General features: G+C 42.2%; 1 non-coding gene across 1 annotated transcript; it reads right to left on the reverse strand.

Annotated features, from left to right (window-relative positions):
* Window positions 1–244: 244 nt before the first annotated feature.
* TRNAV-UAC (transfer RNA valine (anticodon UAC)) lies at window positions 245–317 on the reverse strand. Its single transcript has one exon. It is a non-coding gene; the product is annotated as a tRNA-Val (tRNA).
* Window positions 318–18861: the final 18544 nt, after the last annotated feature.

The raw sequence follows: 18861 nt of genomic DNA on the forward strand, positions 1-18861 counted from the left end.
GCACTCTCTCTAGTTCCATAATGTCTTTTCTTAGGATTGGTGCCAAAATTGTACTCCATATTCAAGGTGTGGTCTTACTAATGCTTTGTAAAGGGGCATAATTATGTTTACTTCCCTTCCATCCATTGCCCGTTTGATGCAAGATAAGATCTTGTTTGCCTTTGCAGTTACTGCATGACATTGGGCACTATTGCTAAGCCTGCTGTCTACAAGCACTCCTAAATCCTTCTCCATCAAAAAATCATGGTTCCACTGGGGCTCGAAACCAGGACCTTCTGCGTGTAAAGCAGACGTGGTAACCACTACACTATGGAACCATCTATGGGGGTTGGGTGAGGATTACATGCAGGTGCATTGAGGTGATTGACGCTCGGCTAGGGACGGATTAAAAACACAATGACTAACTTCAGAAAATTAATGACTCTGTGGAGGTGTCTGTCGATAAGAGTTTCAAAACCTTGAGCGAGCCTTGTGTGTGTGCGTGGGGGAGGGGGCTGCATGAAGGATTAGCTGTGTATCAGTTCAAAGAAATTACATAGAGTAGAGTACAGTAATTTCAAAAGGCAGTTCATCATAATAATTTGATCCCTACACCCCCAAATACAGTACATAAAAAGCACACAAATCAACCATGTGCAGTCAAACGCACAGGGTCGCAGTCAAAACCTACAGCACAGATTGAATATCGTAATAGCAAGATTGTTTTTGCAGGCTTGTGGATAAAATAACAGTTTAAAAATTATAATAATTTTTTTTTTGGGCACTCACTTAAGCAAGCAGTGGTGGGTGAAGTTACAGGCGCATGCGCAGTAATCAACTAGTTCCCATCCGAAAGAGGATTACACACAGGCGCATAGAGAGGTGATGCTCTGCTTGGGACTGATTAAAAACACAATGGCAAGTGTTTTATATTTATTTTTTTTGTTCCTGGTAAATTAAATATTTATTTACATTCCTGCTAATCATAATCATTGACAACCCCCCCCCCCCCCCAACACCTACAGTACACTAAAGAAAAAGAATGAATGACAAAACATGAATCAGTTAATGGTTTTTTTAACTCTCAATTCTCACAATGCTGTGCAAATCAAATTCGAGAAGGGATTTTCCAAAGCGTTACCGTAAACAAAGCCTTAAAGGGTTGGGGGGGGGGGGGGGGGGGGTTGGATGAGTAATGCGCAGTAATCTCAAAGAGGATTCTACACAGGCGCAGTGAGGTGATGCTCGGCTATGGACGGATTAAGAACACAATGTCAAGCTTCAGAAAATTAATGACTGTGGAGTCATGCGCAGTAATCAGCTAGCTCCCATCTCAAAGAGGATTACACACAGGTGCAGTGAGTCTTTTTAGCTCGGCTATGGACGGATTAAGAACACAATGTCAAGCTTCAGAAAATTAATAACTCTGGAGTTTCAAATCCTTGAGCGAGCCTTGTGTGTGTTCATGGGGGAGGGGGCTACAGGGTACAGCTGCATGAAGTTCAAAGATAATGACATACTGTACTTTAACTTTAAAACCCAATGGTTTTTGCTCTTCTAAAAACCAACCTATACAGATAAATGTAAGGTTATGCATTTGGGATGCAAGAATAAAAAGGCGACTTACAAATTAAATGGAGATATGTTGGGGGAATCCTTAATGGAGAAGGATTTATGAGTGCTTGTAGACTGCAGGCTTAACAATAGTGCCCAATGTCATGCATTAGCTGCAAAGGCAAACAAGATCTTATCTTGCATCAAACGGGCAATGGATGGAAGGGAAGTAAACATAATTATGCCCCTTTACAAAGCACTAGTAAGACCACACCTTGAATATGGAGTACAATTTTGGGCACCAATCCTAAGAAAAGACATTATGGAACTAGAGAGAGTGCAGAGAAGAGCCACCAAATTAATAAAGGGGATGGACATTCTAACTTATAAGGAGAGGCTAGCTAAATTAGATTTATTTACATTAGAAAAGAGGCGTCTAAGACAGCGTTTCCCAAATGGTGGGTCGCGACCCGGCACCGGGTCACGGAAGCAAAATTGCTGGGTCGCAGCGAGGCTGGCTGCACGGCGGCCCCCCTTCCCTCCTTGCGGCGGCCCCACCTACCTCCTTGCGGCGGCCCCCCCTCCCTCCTTGCGGCGGCCCCCCCTCCCTCCTTGCGGCGGCCCCCCCTCCCTCCTTGCGGCGGCCCGCCCTCCCTCCTTGCGGCGGCCCGAGGTGAGGTGCGGGACAGTGCTGAAGTGGTGCAGGCTGCAATCGCTGGGGTGTCAACGGTGATTCGCTGACTCGGGCTCCTACTGCAGCCCCGCATCATGATGTTGCCGCCCATGACATGCTCCACCCCCCCACAGGACACGATGCCCGGCATGAGGTAGGAAGTGGTGCGGGGGCGCACCTGTGCCTCCGTTCCTGGTGCTCCCTTCCCCTCAGTCCCCTTGGTGCGGGAGATAGGCGCAGTGGTGGCTGTGCGGTCGCTGGCAGGCAGAGGGAGGCGTGGAGCCGCCTGCTAGGATTGCTTGGCCTTTCCTCTCTCCCCCTCTCCCTCACCCCCCCCTCTCCAGTCACTCACATCCGTCGCTGCCTCTGTAATAAATTGTGTGTGTGTGTGTGTGTGTGTGTGTGTGTATATATAGGGGAGTGTATCTGGATGTGTATCTGTGTGTGTGTGTGTGTGTATCTGTGTGTGTGTATGTGTGTATCTGTGTGTGTGTATGTGTGTATCTGTGTGTGTGTATGTGTGTATCTGTGTGTATGTATGTATCTGTGTGTGTGTATGTATCTGTGTGTGTGTATGTATCTGTGTGTGTGTATGTATCTGTGTGTGTGTATGGATCTGTGTGTGTATGGATCTGTGTGTGTATGGATCTGTATGTATGTATGTGTATGTGTATGTATCTGTGTATGTATGTATCTGTGTATGTATGTATCTGTGTATGTGTATGTATGTTTCTTTATATGTGTATGTGTATGTATGTATCTGTGTATGTGTATGTATGTATCTGTGTACAGTATGTGTATGTATCTGTGTGTGTATGTATCTGTGTATGTGTATGTATCTGTGTATGTGTATGTATATGTGTATGTATGTATATGTGTATGTATGTATCTGTGTATGTATGTATCTGTGTGTGTGTATGGATCTGTGTGTGTATGGATAAGTGTGTGTATGGATCAGTGTGTGTGTGTATCAGCCACAGACACTGTGTGTATCAGTGGCTGTGTGTGTGTCTGTGCAGGCCAGCAGTGGCTGTGTGTGTTTGGTCTGTCTGTGTGAGTGTCTGTAGGTCAGTGACTGTGTGAGTCTGTGCAGGTCAGAGAGAGGGTGGGGAGGGAGAGAGAGAATAGAGGGGATTGGGAGAATATATGAAATCTGTATGGACATTCATAACGGTTTTATTTTACCTATAGACGATAAAATTTTTAGTGGGTCACGAAGGAGAAGTTCAAAAATAACCGGGTCACGGAAAAAAAAGTTTGGGAAACGCTGGTCTAAGAGGTGATATGATAACTATATACAAACATATTCGGGGACAATACAAGGAGCTTTCAAAAGAACTATTCATCCCATGGGCAGTACAAAGGACTCGGGGCAATCCCTTAAGGTTGGAGGAAAAGAAATTTCCCCAGCAACAAAGGAAAGGGTTCTTTACAGTAAGGGCAGTTAAAATGTGGAATTCATTACCCATGGAGACTGATGGCAGATACAATAGATTTGTTCAAAAAAAGGTTGGACATCTTTTTAGATGGGAAATGTATACAGGGATATACCAAATAAGTATACATGGGAAGAATGTTGATCCAGGGATTAATCCGATTGCCAATTCTTGGAGTCAGGAAGGAATAAATTTTTCCCCTTAATGGGGTTTTTTGTTTGCCTTCCTCTGGATCAATAAGTAAGTATAGATATAGGATAAAGTATCTGCTGTCTAAATTTAGCATAGGTTGAACTTGATGGACGTACGTCTTTTTTCAACCTCATCTACTATGTAACTATGTAGCCTTGGTTTAGATTTAGTATAATTTATAAGGTCTCTATCCAATGCCAAAATTCCCCAATGTTTGTCTATAAGAGATTGGATTTCCTGAGTTTGTTTACTATGAATTGTTATAAATAATGAATTATCCATTGTGTGTTGGGTTTCTCTCTTAGGTCTATTAATCAAATCTGATCTATTCATTGATGCAGCTTTTTCAAAGGCTTGTCTCAAATCCAAGTATTTATAACCTCTTTATTTGAATCTTAGATTTAATTCCTTAGATTGTTTAATAAATGTTTCTTCGTTAGAACATATCCGTCTCAACCTTAAAAATTGAACTCTCGGGATACTTTTAAGTACTGGTCTAGGATGAGCACTATTGGCCCTCAGTAATGAATTGGCGGGAGTTAGGTTTCCTAAAAATGTCGGTCTGGATATTTTGATGAATATCAATATAAAGAGACAAATCCAAAAAGTTAATATGATCATTATGATATTCATGAGTACATTTTAAATTATATGTGTTAAGATAATTGAAGAAAGGTTATAGTAGGTGCGTGTCCCCATCCCAAATAAGAAGCAAATCGTCAATATAACGACGATAGAAGATAATGTTTTTACGAAAAGGATTAGAAGCTCCAAAAATGTGTATAGATTCCCATAAGCCCATGAAAAGGTTAGCATAGGAGGGTGCAAAAGATGTGCCCATAGCAGTGCCTTGTGTTTATAAATAAAACAGATGATCAAACATAAAATAATTATGACCTAAGAGAGAAACCCAACACACAATGGATACTCCATTATTTATAGCAACTCATAGTAAACAAGCTGGGCAAATCCGATCTATTATAGACAAGCATTGGGGAATTTTGACGTTGGAAAAGAAACCTTATGAAAACACATAGTTTTTCAGGAAGTGTTTAAGTTCTCAACCTATGGGACACTGGCACATTGGATGCACGGCGTCCTTGCGAGTGATGCTCTGCCAAGATGGTGAACAGCAGAGGTGGCACCGGAGCGGCGGTATATGCGACGGCAGTTCCAACATTCTGGGGGGACATCTGTATTGAAGTCTGCCATACAGGATAGAGATTATCCACAACGCTGTTTGGAATCCTGCTTGTTGCAAGTAGGATTCCAATTTTTTTCCTTACTGGACAAGATCATCTAAATCACTACTCCCTGTTAATGAGACATATGTCTTTTTTATAGTATTTTTATATTTGCATTAAATTAGTTATTTTAGATATTTATTAGGTGTTGTTCAGTTTTGTGTTTGTACCAAGTCCGTTTGTTTGTCAGTGTATGTATTGTCTTATCAACAGTTTATACAGATATGTACTATGATCATTTTCTGTGTTTATCTCCACATATTGTGAGACAGCCTTCAAGATTCTTCTGAAGGCTCCCAGATCATCCAGACTAAACATTCTATATGGTCAGATTTCACTATCTGCTGTTTGGACTTGTTTTTAGGCGCCAGATTATTATTTTTTTCTTGTGCTGTGTTTGATCTGTATCGGTCATTTTTACCTGGCAGCCTAGCTTATAGTTATAAGATTTTTGGTATTTACTTTAGTGTCACAGTTACATTAATTATAATTCACAGCATTAGTGCTACAGTATATGCACATTTCTTTTTTTCGCCCTGCCCAACATTAGTTGCTAGTATTTTGGCTGCAATGGAGGACGCTGAAGAAAAAGTTAAATGTGCCTGCCAATATTTTGGTTTCTTTAAGTACTGCCCACCCTAGTTTTTTTTTTTTTTTTTTTTTAAATATTTTGTTTGTGGTCTTAATAACTTTCATAGGAGATAAGTGACCCACAGAGAAAAAATGCCTCCATTATACTGCTGCGGCCAAGTTTATTCGAGCATTTGCCCGTTCTTGGCCGCAGCAGTAGCCTGGCGCGCGCCGGAGGGTGACGGGCGCGCGCCGAAGCAGCGGAAGAGCGCCCTCCGATCGGGGCGCTCTCCCTACCGCTGCCGGGTCCGCTGGGTCCCCCGGAACCCCCTGCCGCCGTCCCCCACATCGCAGGACACCAGGGCTCCCTCAGGGAGCCCTGGACGCGCGTGCAGGGGGCGCAGGCTCCCGAAGACGCGTGACCGCGCATCGGTGACGCGCGGCACGCCGAGGGGCGGCCACTAGCAAGCCGGGAAATCTCCCGGCTTGCGGATCTGGCCGCACTGCGATTAAGTGTGTCGCCAGTGTACCAGCCTTAATTCTTGTTCAAAACAAAATTTACTGTAGGAGTTATTCAAGGTGATATTGAATGCTATGAAATATTAGCAGGCAAATTTCCCATAATTTGAGTGTCACGAGAGACTAGCACGTTTAACACCTTAATACCCGGATCCTTTGAGCAAAGCAAGTGATAAAATTAATTGTGATTTATTTACAGAACTGAACACACACAGCTTGGTTTACAATTACAACGAAAATACACTTACTGGAACAGGATAAAACAAAATATCCTGTTTCCAAAACGAGATGTTGCAAAACAAAGTCTCTAGGAGTAATTTTCCAGGAGCGGGAGTTGCTTCAGAAAAGAGCCTGAAACAGTTCTCGGTCAGCAGCGCAACTTGCCACTGCTGTTTTACTCCGCCGGAGCTGCTTCTTTCGTTCTGTTCCCGTAGTATTGGATCTTGGAGGACTGTTTCAGGCTCTTTTCGAGAGCAACTCCCGCTCATATTTCTGCATATAGGCAACCATGAATACATTTGGTTAATAACCCCATTTCCATATATGGAATCCATCTTGCTATGTGTGCTACCTGTTAAAACTATGTATATATTTACCTATGTAGGTACCAGATATTAACTCGTATCATACAAACAGCCTCACCAGGTCTTAAAGGGACAGTGATATACAAGAAAACTGGGGCACTCCTCACAATTATACACACTGATACCCAAAATCTAGTTGGAGTTCAAAGTGGATGTAGATAGGCGGCAATGATGCACATAAATAATAAAATCATGCAATACTAGCCGCTGGTCTTTGCTGCTGCTCAGCCGGTAACGGATCTCCCACGATCCTCACACAGTATGAAGACACAATAAGGCAAGCGCAAGCCAGAAAAAACAGAAACAGCAAAATGTAAGTCACACAATAGTCTAAAATGCTAAAAATTGGATAGGTGATAGGAGGGGAAATAGGATGGAAGGAAGTAATACAAAATCACTCACACGGCCATGTGTGAGTGTATACACATCACAACAAAGGTGGCTTTAGCCTATGGTTTGCTACATTGATCACTGGTCCTGACAGATCTCAGGAGAGGAGGAGGGGAGTACAGCAATACGTGTATGACACTGTCAAGTGACAATAAATGGTGGGGTGGATAAAATAGATATATAAAAACCACTCACATGGCCATATGTGAGTGTAGACACTCAGAGATAATCCCAGCCTTAGAGGTGGAGCACAATCTTCTTTAGTAAATCACAGGCAGGGTAAGCCAAGTAAAAAGAGAAATTTAATGAATAAAAGAAGTAAAAAGTCCAATTGGAAATGTCCCAGAACTCACGGCAGCTCTCCTGTATAGCACGATCGGCGTTGGACCCTGACTTCCGCGTTCGAAAAGTCTGGCGGCGAACGGCGATCCAGGTGGAACTGCGGTGGTATAAAATGTCCAAAAATCCTCCTCATAACAACATGTTTCGCTCGTAAGCTTCGTCAGGTTCTGGAGGAGGGGTCTCTGTGTCTTCCTTATATGATGGATTTGATCACAAATCAATCTGCTGCAGCTGGTATGGCGTGAGGTCCTTGTGCAGTAGCTCCCACTGAAGTAAAGCTGTCCAAATATGTGCCTGTAAAAATCTGCATAACCCGGCTCTTAGGTGACTCAAATATAGTTTAGGGGGGTTCACAAAGGGAAGGAGTATCTTCAGCAAAGTTAGGCTAACATAATCATACAACATGATGATGATAAAGAGTATTAAAACAGTTCCTACGGTGCAGGGTCCTTCGCGCCATAGATAAAGTATTAAAATAATTGCCCTGATGGGGGCCTGTCTCAGTAACCCTAAGGGGAGAATAGTTGTCCAGCTACATGCCTGTTGAAATTTCAATAACTCAGTACCTACATGGTACAAGGTGGCCAGAGAGAGTTCAAAAAGGCATAAAATGCCTCAGTTGAAATTAGGCAAATAAACTTATAAATCTAAGCAGTCTTTAAACAATAGAGCATTAAAATAGCTGCCCTGATGGGTACCTGTCTCAGTAGCCCTAAGGGGAGAATAGTTGTCCAGGTATATGCCTGTTAAACTATCAATAACTCAGTACCTACATGGTACAAGGTGGTCAGGGAGGGTTCATAAAGGCATAGAATGCCTCAGTTGAAATTAGGCAAATAAACTATTAAATCATAGCAGAACTAAGCAGTCTTTAAACAATTACTATAGCACAGGGTCCTTGATGCCACAGATAGAACTGTGAAACGGCTGCCCTAATGAGTGCCAGTCTCAAACGTAGCTAGACATCTGATGTTACACAGAGAAGGTTTTGCATATGCACCATATTACTGGTTAAGATTAGGACAAATACATAAATAAAAACATACAATTATTGACAGATAATCAAACACTCATATGCTTAAAGAAAAACATACCTAACTAAATAATAAATGGCTTAATACCTCAATGTCTGATATATAGTAGCAGGGATGACTGCTAGTGAACAGCCTTATCAGGTGGTCCATGTGACAGGGTGAAGTCAACCCCTATCAGTTATGCCTGGGAAACATATGTCTGGGTGCTTCATCCAGCACTCAGAAGGTTAACTCAGGAGGAAGCTAGGTAATCAGGATGTAAGCTGACACCTGATAACCAGCAAGGTATAAATGGATGTTGTTACTGGAAGTAGCTGGCTGCCTTAGACCAGAGAACACCGCTTTCAAGGCTGAGAGTGTGTTCACAAGTATGGAGGTGCAGTGAGAGGTGTGTGGGGGAGAAGGGTGTCTGAGACCCATCATGGAGGCAGACTCTGATGGAGTGAGAGCATTAAGGCAGCTGAGAAGTTCTGCAAAAGCAAAGAAATGTTTGTCTGAAAAGGCAGAGATGAAAGTGAAAACAGAGTTAAGCAAAATGAAGAAACTAAGGAAAAAGAAAGCAGAGAGCAGAGCTGCAAAAATAGAAGAGACTATGGGCCTTATTCAGAAAGCCTCGATAAGGCCCTTATCGAGCACTTATCGACCAAAATGGGCACTCGTATTCAGATAGCCTCGATAAGTGCTCGATAACGGCCTGTATCAACGCAAAATTTTATCTCCATCCGAAATTCGCTGACTGAGCAGCGATCAGGCCCTTATCGACCATTTTCGGATGGTTGATAAACTCCCGCTATTCAGAGACCCGCGAGTCGGGTGTCGCGGCCCAACGCAGCTCATCGCAGGCCTAAAAAACGATTTTCTCCCCGAATCTAATTCCCCACAAAAATGTTGAACGGTGAATGGTGGTGAGATGCCTCGATGAGCTGCTATGGGTCGGGACTTAGAAAAAATCAGGCCCCTTTCCTGCCTCGGATTGATGCCGGGGGTCTCCGGAGCTGATAGCCATTAATAGCAGCTCCGGACCCCCCCGGCATGCATCCGAGGCAGGAAACATGCATGTACAGCAACTTCATTATCTTAGCGGCTAACCGCTAAGGCAATGAAGGGGTTAAACAACCGTGCCAGGCTTACAGTAAGAAACATACAGTACAATACAATACTGTGGCAAGCGGTGGTGGGTGAAGGGGGAATTTGGCCCTTAGTGGCTGTTTAGGCATTGCGGGGGGGTTGCGGGGGGAGTTAACTCCTTCATTACCTTAGCGGTTAATACCGCTAAGGTAATAAAGGGGTTAACCCAACCGCTACCCACCTGCAAGGTCTAAACACCCATCCTTAGGGCTAATACCCCCTCCACTCACCCGTGAGGCCTAAGCACCCACCCCAGACTGACTATACCCACCCTATATCCATTGAGTAGTATAGTGGTACATCATACCCATATAATAATAATAATATGGCATGATAAGACTCTATAGCACTCAATGGGCACCCTAATAAAAATACAGTAATACACAAGACACACAGAAATAAAACCTAACTATACTCCCAAAAAACACACTTCACTAAATAAAATCAGTAGCCAGCTAATCCAATCAATAGAAGCAATTACAACATCAACAATGAATTAATTAAACCATTATCCTATCAAACTAATTAATCCCTAAACCAACTCAAAATGAATAGTAACACTAACCAATGTAAACAATGAATTAATCCTACATTAATTAATGTAACCATTAAAAGACAAATAAATACATTAAAACTATCTCTGAAGTATCCATAAAACACATTAGCTAACATAATATAACATTAAGTACAAGCGAACACCAATCGCAAACCTTTTCTTACATTAACCATAAACAAACAATCACATCCACATTAATAAATGCAATAACAAGCGAGAAATGCACCCCAAATATTGGCATAATAATGTATTAATCTGTACCCTAAAGTGGTACAGATTAATATATTATCACTCAATGTGCATCACACAAAAAATAAAAAAAGACATCCAAAGAATAAACCTGTAAAAAGAGACATTTACAAACATTGAATATCTTACTTACCATTAGAAGCGGTGGCCCTCCGACTCCCGGGGTAACAGGAAGCTCACGTACCTTGAAGGCCTCCAACAGCATCCGATGCCATCCGCCATCAGGATCCGGCTCAGGTACCCCAATCTTCTTTTTTCTTTCTTTACTCACCGTCTTATATCTTCATCTGTAACCATTTCGTGTTGTTCTTTATCTTCTTTCTTCATCTGTCCATCCATAAAACCCCATGTTAAATCCCAGCCGATGCTGTCTCGTCGGCTTCTTGGGCTCAAATGATGTGTCACGGCCTTAAATATGGCTTGTGACGTCACATTTACCCTCACAATGGTTAATAGCCACCTGATTGGCTGTTAAAACCATGTGCAGACTTAATTTTTTTTTTGCCGTGACGTCACTTAAAGGGAATGATGCCAGCCAATCAGAATAGCTGTGCTTCATTTACCTTTAACATGACGTCGGTAAATCCAAGATGGCCGCTGTGTCACAAGGTATTTCAGCCAATCAGATCGTGGGTACCAATTCCACACACTGATTGGCTGAAATACCTTGTGACACAGCGGCCATCTTGGATTTACTGACGTCATGTTAAAGGTAAATGAAGCACAGCCATTCTGATTGGCTGGTATCATTCCCTTTAAGTGACGTCATGTAAAAATTTTTTTTAAAGTCTGCACATGGTTTTAACAGCCAATCAGGTGGCTGTTAACCATTTTGAGGCTAAATGTGACGTCACAAGCCCTATTTAAGGCCGTGACGCCTCATTTGAGCCCAAGAAGCCGACGAGACAGCATCGGCTGGGATTTAACATGGGGTTTTATGGATTGACAGATGAAGAAAGAAGATAAAGAACAACAAGAAATGGTTACAGATGAAGATACAAGACGGTGAGTAAAGAAAGAAAAAAGAAGATTGGGGTACCTGAGCCGGATCCTGATGGCGGATGGCATCGGATGCTGTTGGAGGCTTTCAAGGTACGTGAGCTTCCTGTTACCCCGGGAGTCGGAGGGCCACCGCTTCTAATGGTAAGTAAGATATTCAATGTTTGTAAATGTATCTTTTTACAGGTTTATTTTTTGGATGTGTTTTTTTATTTTTTGTGTGATGCACATTGACTGATAATATATTAATCTGTACCTCTTTAGGGTACAGATTAATACATTTTTATGCCAATATTTGGGGGGCATTTCTCGCTTGTTAATGATGTGGATGTGATTGTTTGTTTATGGTTAATGTAAGAAAAGGTTTGCGATTGGTGTTCGCTTGTACTTAATGTTATATTAAGTTAGCTAATGTGTTTTATGGATACTTCAGAGATAGTTTTAATGTATTTATTTGTCTTTTAATGGTTACATTAATTCATGTAGGATTAATTAATTGTTTACATTGGTTAGTGTTACTATTCATTTTGAGTTGGTTTAGGGATTAATTGGTTTGATAGGATAAGGGTTTAATTAATTCATTGTTGATGTTGTAATTGCTTCTATTGATTGGATTAGCTGGCTACTGATTTTATTTATTGAAGTGTGTTTTTTGGGAGTATAGTTAGGTTTATTTACTGTGTGTCTTGTGTATTACTGTATTTTTATTAGGGTGCCCATTGAGTGCTATAGAGGCTTATCATGCCCATATTATTATTATATGGGTATGATGTACCACTATACTACTCAATGGGTATAGGGTGGGTATAGTCATTCTGGGGTGGGTGCTTAGGCCTCCAGGGTCAGGGTGGGTTAAGCCCTTAATAACTATAGCGGTTCCTAACCGCTAATGTGATTAAGGAATTAGGGCCCATTAGAATGTATTTTTTTTCTATATATGCTTTCTGGCAACGGAGGACAGAGGGACCTGCTGTTGTGGTAAGTATAACTGTATTTATTTATTTTATTTATGTATGCGACTGCAGTGTTAAATAATGGGCAAATAATATATTATCCATATCTGGATAATAGTTATTTTGCCAATTACAGTACTGTATGGGTTTGGGCAGAGGGGGGGGGGAGCGTGTATTGATGTGTTTTTACATATTTATTTTAATATATATTTCTTTAATAGTGTAGATGTGCAGGGGGTCTCCGGAGCTGAACCACGTTGGTTTTATGTCCGGGGACACCCTGCTTCCCGAGATACAGGCCCCATTATTGGGGTGCCGGTATCCCTCTGCATTGAAATGTCCCACGTCACGTGACCGGGACATTTCCTTGCATAGGAGAAATCAAATCATAGCATAATACTGTAAAACATACACATACATAAACAAACAACACTTAACAAACGCTGAGAACAACAGGTAACTACTCACAATGGCATTTAATATGGCATATCATTAATATCATAAAATACACTTATTACACATAAAATAGTACATAAAAACATATATTAGGTTCAGGCAAGATTCTCCAACTCGGGTGGGGGTACCTGCTTACCGAAAACAGGATGTAATCAGGCAATGGATAATTCAAAGAGTATCCCCTCTTATGATAGCTGCTGCTGCTGCTGTTGTTAACACCTGGGCTCAGACGAGGAGTCTATTATTGGCAGGGACAGGTTTTTCCAGCTAGCTGCGTCTGCCTCAGTCCTCTCCCAGCACTGCAGAAGCTCCAGGACCACACACAGAGATACTTCCTGGTCTGTCCGTGCAGCAAACACAGCAATGCTGAAATGTTGGATATTCCTACGCCAGCATGTGCTTTCCCACAGCTCACAGCTCACAGCTTCGGAAGGGTACAGCACTCACACCCGAGTAGTGGGGACCTCACAGAACCACCCTACGCGTTTCGAAAGTCTTGCTTTCTTCCTCAGGGGTTAAAAGTAATGAAAAGTAGTCCCTGTAAGTCCCGAAATATATAGTCCCGGTTTAAAGAGACAGTGCATCCTTGTGATCTTGATCATGCGCAGATGAAAGGACTGGGACACTCAGCGTGTGGACACTCATGGACATGACATACAACAGAGAAAAAACATATATAAAGGAAATAAAAGAATATAACAATTAGTGCAATACATAAAATACAGATGTGTATCTGATACCTATATATCCTCATGGATAGGAAAAGAAATTTAATAGTATACATATGAATAAAACAAAATGCTTAACATAAAATATGATTAACAAAAAATATATAAAAAATATATATAAAAAAAAAAAAAAAGATTATTAACCCTATTATTCGTATCTCAAATTGCTAAGACCCGGCCAAGCTAGGGATATGTAGAAGTATGCTGAGCAGAACTTGACCTTCTAGGGGATAGTATATACCACAAATATGATCCCTAAAGTGAACTAATACTGTGTATATATCTATACTTTGAAGTTTATAAGTGAGTGTATATTGAAAATAGGAATAATAAATAATTGAAAGTGAAAGTTATTAGTGATGGTGAAAATGTACCTTTCTGATGGAAATAAGAGTGATACGTATTAGAAGTGGAAATTAATAGTGTTAAAGGAAATATAACCATCTAAGAATGGTGTTGGGTGAAAATAAGTAATTAAAATATGTTGTATAGTATTATAATAAAATTATGATAAATATTATAATATAATAATAATAGAAAGGTGATGGTGATTACTACCTACTTATTGAACCATCCTCATCATGAATGCCCGGACCTTACCATAAAATGGAATGAACCACAGGTTACAGTACATTGCAGCGATTACATTGTCAGCCCAGGAGACTGGTTATCTCATCTGTCAAGAAGGAACGGCTTCAGGTCAAATTCTATATTGAGTCCAGACGGTGCTAAAGTTTGTAGTTCGTAAATCCAAAAAGATTCTCTCTTACCTAACATGCTTGTCTTATCCCCTCCACGCCAGTTAGGTATAACAGCCTCTATGGCTACACATATTAGACCTTTAGGATCTTTACCGTGCACATGAAGGAAATGGCTCGACACACTATGGGACTCTAGACCTTTTTTGATATTGTAGATATGTTCATAGAACCGTCGTTTGATAGGTCTGGTGGTCATACCCACATACTGCAGACCACAGGGACATTCAAGGAGGTAAATAATATTAGTGCTATTACATGTGATGTGCTGTTGGATAGTATACTTCTTCCGTGTTTTTGTTGAAGTAAAGCATAATTGTTTGGAGCTGAATTTACATGCTGTGCATGTATTACATGTGTAGTAACCCTTAATGGCATTTTTGTTTTTGATTTTATTTTGCTGACCATTGGATTTAAGTGGACAGCTTGGGGCCAACCTTTGGCCTATGTTGGCTGCCTTTGTGAATATGATTTTTGGTTTTGAAGGCAGTATTTGTGCCAAATCTGTATCTTTTCTCAAGATTGGCCAATATTTCCGAATGGTTTTCTTTATCCCAGGTGCCATCTGATTGAATTGAGTAATGAATGGTATTTGCATTTGTGTATTGGATGGTTTAGGTTTATACTCTAAAAGTGTTGATCTTTCCAAAACCTCAACCTCTGATATAATATTGTCAAGGTGATTAGGTGAATATTTCCTGTCAATGAATCTGTTCCTAAGATCCTGTGCCTGATTTTGGAATGCGTCTAAAGTGGAGCTATTTCGTTTTAGTCTGATGAATTGTCCTTTAGGAATGTTATCGATCCATGCAGGGTTGTGATGGCTATCGGCATGTAGATAATTGTTCGCTTGAACCTTCTTAAAGTGAGTTTTGGTATGTAAAGTGTTGTTAGAGATATATATAACTAAATCCAAAAATTCTATAGAAACATTACTTGAAACAAACGAAAATTTTAAATTATACGAATTGTTGTTCATGTATTCTTGGAATAGGTGTAATTGCTGTAGTGACCCTGACCAAATAAAAATAATATCATCGATGTAGCGCCGCCATACACTGGCGACACACTTTATTCGAGCTCGGCTAGTCCCACGAATTCGGGTATACCCGGGTGTATTGAGGTTTGTGACTGTTTTCTGACCCAGTATATTGGGTTATTTCCAGGCAGGGATTGAAGCATTTTATTCCCGCTGGCTGCAATACTGCACAGTATATCTATATATACTGCATTACAATTCATGAATTTATGCCATCTGGTAGACACGCGAAGCATTGCAGCCTATTAAATCCTAATCATTATCATTTAACAGATCAGCCGCCCGTCAGCCAGGCATGAACCCAGGCTGGGAAGGCAAACGCAACGGGGCTTGTCAGAGGTGAGGAGCGGCGCATTCCAGGTATCTGCCAGGTACATACTGGGTATTTGCTCGAATAAAGTGTGTCGGTGCAGTAGTACCAGGTCTGCTCCGTAAGGGCAGCCGGACCAGATGGATTCGTTCTCCCAGCTGCCCATAAATAAATTAGCATAACTAGGAGCAAACCTGGTACCCATGGCGGTGCCACATACCTGTAAATAATATAAATTATTAAAATTAAAATAATTGTGTGAAAGTATAAATTGAATGCCAGAAATAAGAAGGATCATTATCCAAAAAATGGCCGACAGCCTCACAACCCTGGACATGGTCGATAACAGTATATAGTGATGTGACAAATGATTTGCAACCGTACGTTGTTAAACTTCCCTCATTCCTTAGGGATACCACCCACATGCTGCAGACCCTAAAGGACATTCAATGGAAGCCACATTATTATTTAGTTACAGCTGACGTCACATCACTATATACTGTTATCGACCATGTCCAGGGTTGTGAGGCTGTCGGCCATTTTTTGGATAATGATCCTTCTATGACACCATCACTTAAAACATTTCTTATTTCTGGCATTCAATTTATACTTTCACACAATTATTTTAATTTTAATAATTTATATTATTTACAGGTATGTGGCACCGCCATGGGTACCAGGTTTACTCCTAGTTATGCTAATTTATTTATGGGCAGCTGGGAGGCCACCAGCAGAAGGTGCAGCACAGAGGCCACCAGCAGCCACAGACGGTGCAACACAGAGGCCACCAGCAGCCACAGACGGTGCAGCACAGAGGCCACCAGCAGCCACAGACAGTGCAGCACAGAGGCCACTAGCAGCCACAGACAGTGCAGCACAGCGGAGCATCCCTGGAGAAGCTGGAGAGAGACCAGAGAGAGCAGAAGGGTCCGCATGGAGAGGTGCCGGTCCAGGGTAAAGCAGTTACCCCCAGTTTCCAAGCCCCACTGCCAAGCGGATAAATGTGGTGAGACTGCGATACAAAGGTATTGGGGATATTCCTGATAAATGCTTTATTGGTAAAGTCCTTTTGAAGGAATCTATGGGGTTTGAGGCCTCAGACATTTTTGCTTTCATACACACCCCAGGTAACATGGAATATGACATAAGCTTCAAAAGGGGGGATTTGCTAGAAACTTTCTGGCACAGGTTTGAGGACTTGAAATTCACACTTCTGTGGAAAGACTTTGTTGCCATCCCTGTAAGTCGTCCTACAACCAAACTGGTGAGTGTAATTTTTTAGCAACGAGGCCGGTGCCAAACAAGACATTCTTTATTGGTTGAAGAGACAATGTACTATGCTTTCTGATCTGGAGAAAATAGAGGAGGAGATCTGGGAAGGAGCATGGGTGTGGACTGGGGGTTGGAGGTGTAAGGTTAAGCTGTGGGAAAGATTTGGTGTGTCTCACCACCTCCCAAATTCCCTCTTCATTGGGGGAGACAGAGGAGTCTGTTTTTACAGTGGCCAGCTCAGGCTTTGCTTCAAATGTGGGTCCAACAAGCATTTGAGTGCAAGCTGTGATAAGATCAGGTGCAGCTAGTGTGGGGTTCTGGGGCATAACCGATCTGTATGTCCTAATAATGTGCTGTGTAATTTGTGTGGGGGAGAGGGTCACTCTTTTAGGGAGTGTCCTGAGGCGGCACATAATAATAATGCTCCCCAGGACACTGAGACAGCCCTAGTAGAGGAGACCCAGTCACATGAGTTTGGTGCCATGGAGCTATCCTTTGAGCAGGAGCCAGCAGAGGCAGGAGGGGAGCAGGGGCCAGCAGTGGCAAGCGAGGAGCAGGGGCCAGTAGTGGCGGGCGGGGAGCAGGGGCCAGTAGTGGCTGGCGGGGAGCAGGGGCCAGTAGTGGCGGGTGGGGAGCAGGGGCCAGCAGCGGTGGGCGGGGAGTAGGGGCCAGCAGCGGCAGGCGGGGAGCAGGGGCCAGCAGCGGCAGGTGGGGAGCAGGGGCCAGCAGCAGCAGGCGGGGAGCAGGGGCCAGCAGCGGCAGGCAGGGTGCAGGGGCAAGCAGTGGCGGGAGGGGAGCAGGGGCCAGCAGTGGCGGGAGGGGAGCAGGGGTCAGCAGGAGGGGAGCAGGAGCCAAAAGGGGAGGGATGGGAGCATGTAATTAAAGCAAAGAAAACGGCCAAAGGCAGAGGTCACACTGGGGAGTTACAGTCATCAGGGATACCCACCTCAAATACCTATGATGCATTGTCTTGGGGGGATACTATGGATGCAATGGAGGAAGGTGGAACAGAAGCCCTCAAAAGTGAGGGGGAGGAGGAGGGAATAGCAGATACTGTAAAAAAAAAGATGTGTCCACCCACTGACCCCGCACAGCCTATAAGGTTTTGCACTGTGAATGTTAACAGTGTTAGAACCGCTACCACCCGAGGTATTACTTTTGTGGAATTGAAAAAATGGGATTATGATATTTATTTTTTTACAGAAACTAGATTGATTTCAGCAGCTGGCATCTTTAATTCTAAAAGAGATTGGAAAGAGGGGGCTTCCTTTTGGTCTATTGGGCCTGATTCTTATGATGGTGTTGGGTTTTTATTTAAGATTGCACATTTTCAATGCGTAAAATTAGTTGAAATTTCACCAGGTCGGTGTCTATTAATTGATATTGTTATTGACAAAGTGCAATAAGGGTTAATTAATGTTTATGGACCCCAAAAACTAAGTTTGAGGAAACTCTTATTTGAACAAATAAAGCCATATTTATTTACAATTAAAACAGTGCTATTAGCTGGAGATTTCAATTGTGTAACATGTATTCAGGATAGGTTAGGGGGGAAAGGAATAATAACAAGTGATGGAGTTTGTTTAAATCAAATGTGTAGAGATGCAAACCTTAAGGATGGGTAAAATGTGATGTTTCCAGACAAGCCTGGGTATACCTATAGTTGGGGGGAACACAGCAGTTGTTTGGATAGAATTTATGGTTCAATTGGTTTAAAACCAGCAGCATTTACTGACCACATCTTGTTAGAGGCCACTATTAATCTTAACGAAGCCATATGTATTGGTAGAGGAGCTTGGAAATGAAACTCTAAACTGCTAGAGCAGGAATCCTTAAGGCAGCAATTTGAAACCTTTCTGATAAATAGGATTTCTTCACAGTTTTGTTTTCAGACTA

This window comes from Ascaphus truei, chromosome 16, assembly GCF_040206685.1.
Source record: "Ascaphus truei isolate aAscTru1 chromosome 16, aAscTru1.hap1, whole genome shotgun sequence".
NCBI lineage: Eukaryota > Metazoa > Chordata > Amphibia > Anura > Ascaphidae > Ascaphus > Ascaphus truei.